Source organism: Salmo trutta, chromosome 38, assembly GCF_901001165.1.
Source record: "Salmo trutta chromosome 38, fSalTru1.1, whole genome shotgun sequence".
NCBI lineage: Eukaryota > Metazoa > Chordata > Actinopteri > Salmoniformes > Salmonidae > Salmo > Salmo trutta.
The window spans coordinates 24,347,977-24,356,973 of NC_042994.1; positions in this window are offsets into that span (position 1 = coordinate 24,347,977).

Sequence of the window (8,997 nt, forward strand, 5' to 3'; positions counted from 1 at the left end):
TCTGGCTTTTTTATGGCGGTTTTGGAGCAGTGGCTTCTTCCTTGCTGAGCAGCCTTTCAGGGTATGTTGATATAGCACTCGTTTTACTGTGGACATAGATATTTTTGAACCTGTTTCCTCAGGCATCTTACATTTACATTTTTTTTTTACATTTTAGTCATTTAGCAGACGCTCTTATCCAGAGCGACTTACAGTAGTGAATGCATACATTTCATTTCATACATTTTTTTTTTTCCTGTGCTGGCCCCCCGTGGGAATCGAACCCACAACCCTGGCGTTGCAAACACCATGCTCTACCAACTGAGCTACAGGGAAGGCTTCTTCACAAGGTCCTTTGCTGTTGTTCTGGGATTGATTTGCACTTTCGCACCAAAGTACGTTCATCTCTAGGAGACAGAACGCGTCTCCTTCCTGAGCGGTATGACGGCTGCATGGTCCCATGGTGTTTATACTTGCGTACTATTGTTTGTACAGATGAACATGGTACCTTCAGGTGCTTGGAAATTGCTGAATGAACCAGACTTGTGGTCTACACTTTTTTTTCTGAGGTCTTGGCTGATTTCTTTTGATTTTCCCATGATGTCAAGCAAAGAGGCACTGAGTTTGAAGGTAGGCCTTGAAATACATCCACAGGTACACCTCCAATTCACTTAAATGATGTCAATTAGCCTATCAGAAGCTATTAAAGCCATGACATAATTTTCCTGATTTTTCCAAGCTGTTTAAAGGCACAGTCAACTTAGTGTATGTAAACTTCTGACCCACTGGAATTGTGATACAGTGAATTATAAGTGAAATAATCTGTCTGCAAACAATTGTTGTAAAAATTACTTGTGTCATGCATGTCCTAACCGACTTGCCAAAACTATAGTTTGTTAATAACAAGAAATTTGTGGAGTGGTTGAAAAACGAGTTTTAATGACTCCAATTTAAGTGTATATAAACTTTCGACTTGAACTGTATGTAATTATGAAAAATTATAAATAACATTCCACCCATGAGGTCACTACACGGCGATATGGTCATTTGACTGCAGGAAAGGCTACACACAATGGCCACCCTCCATGCTGACTACATTGCAGATGAATGCCAGATCTCAGAACGCCTGGATTGATGTTTAGGATAGTTCACCCAAATTGCAAAATGACACAGGTTTCCTTACCCACTAAGCAGTCTATGGACAAGGTATGACAGCAATGTATGCTTGGGTTTAGTTTCCCTTGCACTGTTTCCAAATGCTAACATTTTAGCAATTGTGACACAAAGTCATGGGACTGATATTAGCATTTTTTATACAACATTTCCAAATAATTTGAAAGTATCAAAAATATATTGTGATGCTCAACAAAGTCCCTTATCGCTGAATTGAACATGATGTGCGAAAAATGCTAATATCTGTGTCATGACATGAATGGGATTTGTGCCACAAATGCTAAAACGTTTGCATTTGGAAACGATGCCAGCAAATGTTTCCTTTTGGCACTGAGCAAATTTCAGGTCTGCTGAGTGCAAACTTGAACATTAGGAAAATTCAGTGCAACTTCCAGCGCACGTTTACTGTGAACAGGCTGTACCCGCTTTAAGTTACAGTTTTAACAGTGGCCAAGTAGACTACTGTGGCTATTTGATCATAATGTTGGCCTACCAGAGTGGTCTACCATCAAAAAACAAAAAAACAATGCATCCCATAACATTTTAACATGGAAATAGCTGTTCTATCATTCAGCCTACAGTAGCAGCCAGTCGGAGGTGTTCAATGTACGACTACATTCCATGAGACGTTTGAAAAAGAACATCCAGGGCTTGACATTATCCTGGAGGTGACTGAAAATGTTGTGTTTGATGCAAGAAACCATTTTACCAAATAAAATGTATTACTATTCCCACACCAGTATTACAGAGAATCAGACAAAGTATGCTACCCTCTGCCTATTAGCTATTTAACTTATTGAAGCCTGTCTCAAAATTAAACACTGCCCCTTTAAGACAAAAAAAGCTCTATACCTGACTCACTTTTCAAAGATGTCTAGAAATGTACACGTTTTGTGCTCTTGTAGGAAGCAATCACTCCCCTATTGCTGACTATAAATGATCTGTAACTGGGCTAATCACTCACTAAGTAGCAAAAGATATGAGCAAAATGTGCACACGTGGCAACATAAAGCTCTCTTGAAAGTGTCTAATATTGTGTTCATTCGATCACAATTGCAACAGTAAAAGGAAACGTTGATAGTGTTAACTAACAGGGAAAACTCTAGAAAGCTGACAGCATTAGTTCAATCTTGTGCTTCTCTCTGTGGGCTGATATTTCTTCTGCGTGGCAGTCCCGGGGAGCTGCGCAGCAGTCTACTGCACACCTGTGCAGCTTAGAGGGAATGTTGGTGCCAGCCACTGCCAGGGAAACTAATCCAAAGGATTGCAGTCATACTTTGTCCATAGACTGTTTATAGGGTAAGGAAACCAGTGTGTTAATTTGTAATTTGGGTGAACTATCCCTTTAACATATCAGCTAACCACATCATATGGTATAGTAATATGTGGTTCTCATTAACGGCTGAACAGAACATGACGAGAGGCGGGGAGTGTGTTGTGTCCCTCCATCCAAGTTGATTTGCTAAGTGTAATTCAAATTGTTGTCATATTACCTTAGATGTGATCCTAGAAAGTTTTGAATTTAACATTGAGCATTGAACAATGCCTTCCTCTACAGCAATGGTTCCCAAACTTTATATAGTCCCGTACCCCTTCAAACATTCAACCTCCAGCTGCGTACCCCCTCCAGCACCAGGGTCAGCGCACTCTCAAATGATGTTTTTTTGCCATCATTGTAAGCCTGCCACACACACACACACACACACTATACAATACATTTATTAAACATAAGAATGAGTGTGAGTTTTTGTCACAACCTGGGTCGTGGAAAGAGACAAAGAGATCATATAGGACAAGGGCACAAATAATAATATAACAATAATCAATAATTTTGATCTTTATTTAACCATCTTACATATAAAACCTTATTTGTTCATTGACAATTGTGACTAACTCAACACAGGTTAATAAGAAGTGTGTGCTTGACAAGATGCACATAACTCTGCAAAGTTGGGATGTATTTCGTTTTCATGCTAGTGAGGGCCGAGAATCCACTCTCACATGGGTACGTGGTTGCAAAGGACCCAACTCACTCAGGTGCGTCGCTATATCACATTTGACATTGTCCATAAGCTTTAGTTCATTTAAACACACAAAATCATACAATGATGGAAAGACATGTCTGTTGTACTTGTTAATGCAGACAGAGAAGAGCTCCAACTTCTTAGTGATAGACTCAATTTTGTCCTGCACATTAAATCTAGTTGTGGAGAGTCCCTGTAGTCCTTAGATTTAGATCATTCAGGTGATAAATACATCACCCAGATAAGCCAGTCGTGTGAGAAACTCGTCATCATGCAAGCGGTCAGACAAGTGAAAATGATCAGAAAAGATAACTTAAAGCTAGTCTCTCAATTTAAAAAAAAATGTGTCGATACTTTGTCCCTTGATAACAAGCGCACTTCTGTATGTTGTAAAAGTGTTACATGGTCGCAGCCCATACCATTGCAGAAAATACACGAGTTCAGGGGCCTTGCTTTAACAAAGTTAACAATTTTCACTGTAGTGTCCAAAACGTCTTTCAAGCTGTCAGACATTCCCTTGGCAGCAAGAGCCTCTCGGTGGATGCTGCAGTGTACCCAAGTGGTGTCGGGTGCAACTGCATACACGCGATTTACCACTCCACTATATCTCCCTGTCATGGCCTTTGCGCCGTCAGTACAGATACCAACATGAGCAGCAGCTACTTTAGGCTACATACGGGCAGTTAGTGGAATTCCCGCTAGAGAGTAACGGTTAATGTGATTGGAACTTAATGAAATATTTGACTAGGCTACATGTATTTGACATTGTGTTGTTATTTCGCTGAACACTAGTTGGTTTAATTGTATTTTTGTCAGTGAAACAAGGCTACTCAGGTGAGAAAAAAACCTCACCCAAATGTATAGCCTCGTTGGAAAATATAAATATACACATATATTTTACATTTTATTTGCTGTATGCGTACCCCAGTTTGGGAATACCTGCTCTACAGGATCGGTGTCCCCCCTGCGGTACGGTTGAGCTAACGTGCGCTAATGTGATTAGCATGATGTTGTAAGTAACAAGAACATTTCCCAGAACATAGACATATCTGATATGGGCAGAAAGCTTAAATTCTTGTTAATCTAACTGCACTGTCCAATTTACAGTAGCTATTACAGTGAAATAATACCATGCTATTGTTTGAGGAGAGTGCATAGTTATGAACTTGAAAATGTATTAATAAACCAATTAGGCACATTTGGGCAGACCTGATACAATTTTCTTTACAGAAATGCAATGGTTCATTGGGTCAGTCTAAAATTTTGCACATACACTGCTGCCATCTTGTGGCCACAATCTAAATTGCGCCTGGGCTGGAATAATACTTTATGGCCTTTCTCTTGCATTTCAAAGATGATGGTACATAAAAGGAAATAAAAAAACTAAAATAAAAAATGTTTTTTCTTTGTATTATCTTTTACCAGAGCTAATGTGTTATATTCTCCTACATTAATTTAACACTTCCACAAACTTCAAAGTGTTTCCTTTCAAATGGTGTCAAGAATATGCATATCCTTGCTTCAGGTCCTGAGCTACAGGAAGTTAGATTTGGGTATGTCATTTTAGCCGAAAATGGAAAAAAGGGCATACGTTTGGCTACATACGGACCGTTAGTGGAATTCCCGCGAGAGAGTAATGGTTAATGTGATTGGATGTTAATTATTCGTTAATTATGTTAATTATTTGACTAGGCCACCTGTATTTGACATTGTGCTGTTATTTTGCTGAACACTAGAGGGTCAAATTTTATTTTTGCCAGTGTAACGAGGCTACTCAGACGAGAAAAAAACCTCACCCAAATGTATAGCCCCGTTGGAAAATATAAATGGACTGTTTGAAAACGTGAAGATTACAAAAAAAAATAATGATTTAAAAAAGAAATGTTTGATGTGAATCATGTTTTAATTTGGCGTACCCCCGACGACATTGTGCGTACCCCTTGTGGTACGTGTACCCCAGTTTGGGAATACCTGATATAGTGGATTGGGCTGTCACTTGTCCTGACCCTTCAAAAGGCTTGGCTAGGAAGAGTCCCCTGCTCCCCAAGACGCTTGTGTTCCAACAGCTGCAGCTGAAGGGAGGTTGTGGGATTCCCAGTTTTATTTATGTTCTCTGTTATGGACATGACTGTGTCTTCCTACTATCTATATCATATATGGTCATATCCTCTGGTGCACGGCTCAAATAGAAACAGCTCTGCTGATGAAGCAATAAAGCGATGTCAAATTAACAATAGATATATTGCTGTGGAAGCTGGGATTATTTCTGACACAACCATTTCTGAACATGTCCATATTGGGCTAGTACATTATCTGTGGCGCTTGTACATTATCTGTGGCTTTGGTAAATTGGAGTTTCAAGAACAGTTCAGAAGATACCGTCTCTTTGACGGAGGGTCATAGAGCAATCCTAAATTACCTCAGCTGCATGCATTTCTGAAACCCAGTTTTGGATCATGGCCATGGTTGGAGGTCACTGACAGGGAGTAATAATTTGGACTACAAAGTGTTTATCCGTGTAAATGTATTAGATCCTTGTTAATATTACAATTAGCCTTCCATTGACTTCACACTCTATCCTGAAAGGTGAAGACCTCATACCTATACTGTAGACCACAGAGAGATCTGATACAGGCCAGCACATTATTTTGACCTTATTAGTCGACCATGAGGTCCTCACATTGCTGACACCATAATATATTTACAGCGAGATATGTGACCTGGAAAATAAAACCTTAATTAGCCATTCTTGGTTGTCATGTGGATCCATGACACAGCATGACCCCGCCTCTCATATCCAGATTTAGATTTTTACTGGCTGTGACATTTGAATGGATTGAATCATGTAAATAAAATGCTGACGTGAGCCAAGGCACTGGGGTGTCTCAGGCAAACTCCTGTCTGTGGTGATAAAACTACTTTGTGAGCACAGACTGAGTCGTTTAAAGCACCTTTAAATTTGATTGGATCAAGAGTTGCTATCGTCCCAAGGCAATGCCAAAATACGTCAAATATGTACAATGAATTTTATAATGATAGTTTGCTCAACTGCTTAATAATGTCTGGCAGTTAATAACAGTATATCAGGGGCCTTCAACTCCTGTTCTGGACAGCCCATCCTCATGGTGTGCAGGCTTTTATTCCACCCCAGCACTAACACAGCGGGTTCAGCTGAATCAAATGATCATAATCTAAATTTAGCCCTTAATTACTTGAAATCAGACTCAGTATGTTAGGTTGCGTTTAGACAGGCAGCCCAAGTCTGAACTTTTTTTCAATCATTGGTATTTTGACCAATCAGATGTGCTCTTAAAACGGTAGGTCAAAATACCAGTGAGGGAGTTCTATTAATGTCCAGTGCATGCCCTGGGTCAAAGGGGTTAGTGTCTATTGCATTAATTTTGGAACCAGGCTGCCTCCAGGGCGTGACCCAGGTTCACCATTAGTCCGACAGCGAAGTCGTCTCAAAACTAAAATGAATTAATTAAGCACGTGGAGTGATGAGTACGATTCTGTGTTTTTACATACAAAAGTGATTACTTTTGATAAAAAGGCTTTATCTTCCTTCCCAATGAAAACTAGTTTGAAAATTCAAACATATCTTATGGAAAAGAGATGTTGTATGTTTCTGAACTATGAATCACGTTGCCTTGTTGACAACATGACCTTTGCGGCACAGATTACTGTTAGACATGGGGCAGAGATCATTTTTTTTGCTCTTTTAAGCTAATTTCCTTAAACTCTATTCATTTTTCCTGAGGTGGAGAGAATTTTTTACCTTTATTTAACTCGGCAAGTCAGTTAAGAACAAATTCTTATTTACAATGACAGCCTACTGGGGAACAGTGGGTTAACTGCCTTGTTCAGGGGCAGAACGACTGAGTTTTACCTTGTCAGCTCAGGGATTCGATCCAGCTACTTTTCGGTTACTGGTCCAACGCTCTATCCACTAGGCTACCAGTTGGACACATTTTGCCATGGGGCAGAGAATTTATTTTGCTCTTTTAAGCCAATTTCTTTCAATTCTACACATTTTGCCAGGATTTATTCCATGTTAATGATATCTGAGTGAGATTGATTAACATAATCAATAGGGCCCCCCCCGGAGTTCAGGGGTCCTCGGCACGTGCCCTACATGCCAGGTCGGTATTTAGCCATGATTACTACAAGCTTAGATAGCTGGCTAGACTAACTTACCAATCAAAAAATTGTTATCTGACATGTATAGTTGAGTGATTGTCAGTAACTGACATAACAAGAGAAAAACTGCTGATGCACAACCACATTTATAACTTGCACCTTATTACACTATTCTAACTCTTAACAGTAAGTTGAGACCCTGACTGAATCCCCCTAGCAACACCTGGGGCCCCCTATCGACCGCATTGATCACTTATACTTGGAGCCGGCACTGCATGTGTACATATTCCATTTTTGCACATAAAAATAACTTAATGACATAAACGTTTAGTCTGCATGGTGTGAATGTTCTCTCAGCCTACAAACACGTCAATTAAATATCTTGTCTAATAACAGTGGCATCTGTGCCAGAATTTGGCGGTGTTGGCAGACACATCAAACAATAAACCTTGACTGAAGTGAAGATGAGAGCACAGTCCAAGAAATGAAAAGGCCTTGATGGGATCCTTCCAGATGGTGACCCTGCTCAACTAGTGTATCCAGCAGATATGGGGCTTCTTGTACTGATGTGCTGGGTGGACACTGAACCTGAACAAACAGGGTGCATTTAGGGAGTTCAAATGTTCTGAACATTGCTGATAGAGATGTATTGAATAGAACTGACATGCTTCCCTGTTCTACCTGACAGACAGTCATAACTGTTCTTCACAATACATTTCTGCCTGAATGTTCTGTAAGGTTTCACCCTACTGAACATTAATTTAGCTGCACCATATGAGACACAAATAACTTAAAGGACTACTTGAATGTGAAGGTTTGAAAGCAGGAGAGATGTGATCAACATTGAAGAATGTGAAATCACTGACTTGAAAAAAAGAACTTGCTCAACTACTTAACAATAATTTCTCTACAAGTGGCTAGAGCTGTCTTTTATAAAAGTTATCAAAACGGTTATATAAAGGACTGATTGAAATGTAATGTAAATGTAAAGGAATCTGTTACTTTATTATAACTATTCCCTACTCATTTTAGATCAGTTTTATTGAAGCCAGCTCAGCTGCTAAGCGGTTAACTTCAGAGTGTAATTAAAGTTTGAGGCAGTTAATTCGCTGTCAGCAATATGAGTGGATAAGATTATTGAAATACTGTACTGGTGTTATGTAAGTCATAAGTGTTAACCAACTGAAATGTGAGACAAATAGAACAAGCCTCCAGCATCTTCAATATATCATACTGTAGATAAAAACGACACATTCAATTTTAAAGTTTTATGAACTGAAATTGAAATAGTTCCATTCTATCTTTTAAATATTAATTTAATATGGTTCCACCAGGATGATAAATCAAACTAAGCAAGGCACGAGGTAACAGCCAACTTCATCACAAGCATGAGGTGAGGAGACAGTTCAGATGTGTTTACAAGCTAAATAATATAAATAACAGGTGAACATATATATAAAGTTGTTGATGAGGATTAATGCCACTAAAATGGAACTAAATAAGGTCAGATTATATTTAATGAAAACTATTTTAGTGGTAGTGGGGAAACATGGACTCAGTCCATTACAGTATATGAGGTTCAGTGGTATTAACATTGAAATCAATTAGATTAAACAAACTTTTGATATTGGTAATGAAATCTCTAATTTATGTTAATTCACTGAAATTCAATATCGGAGAC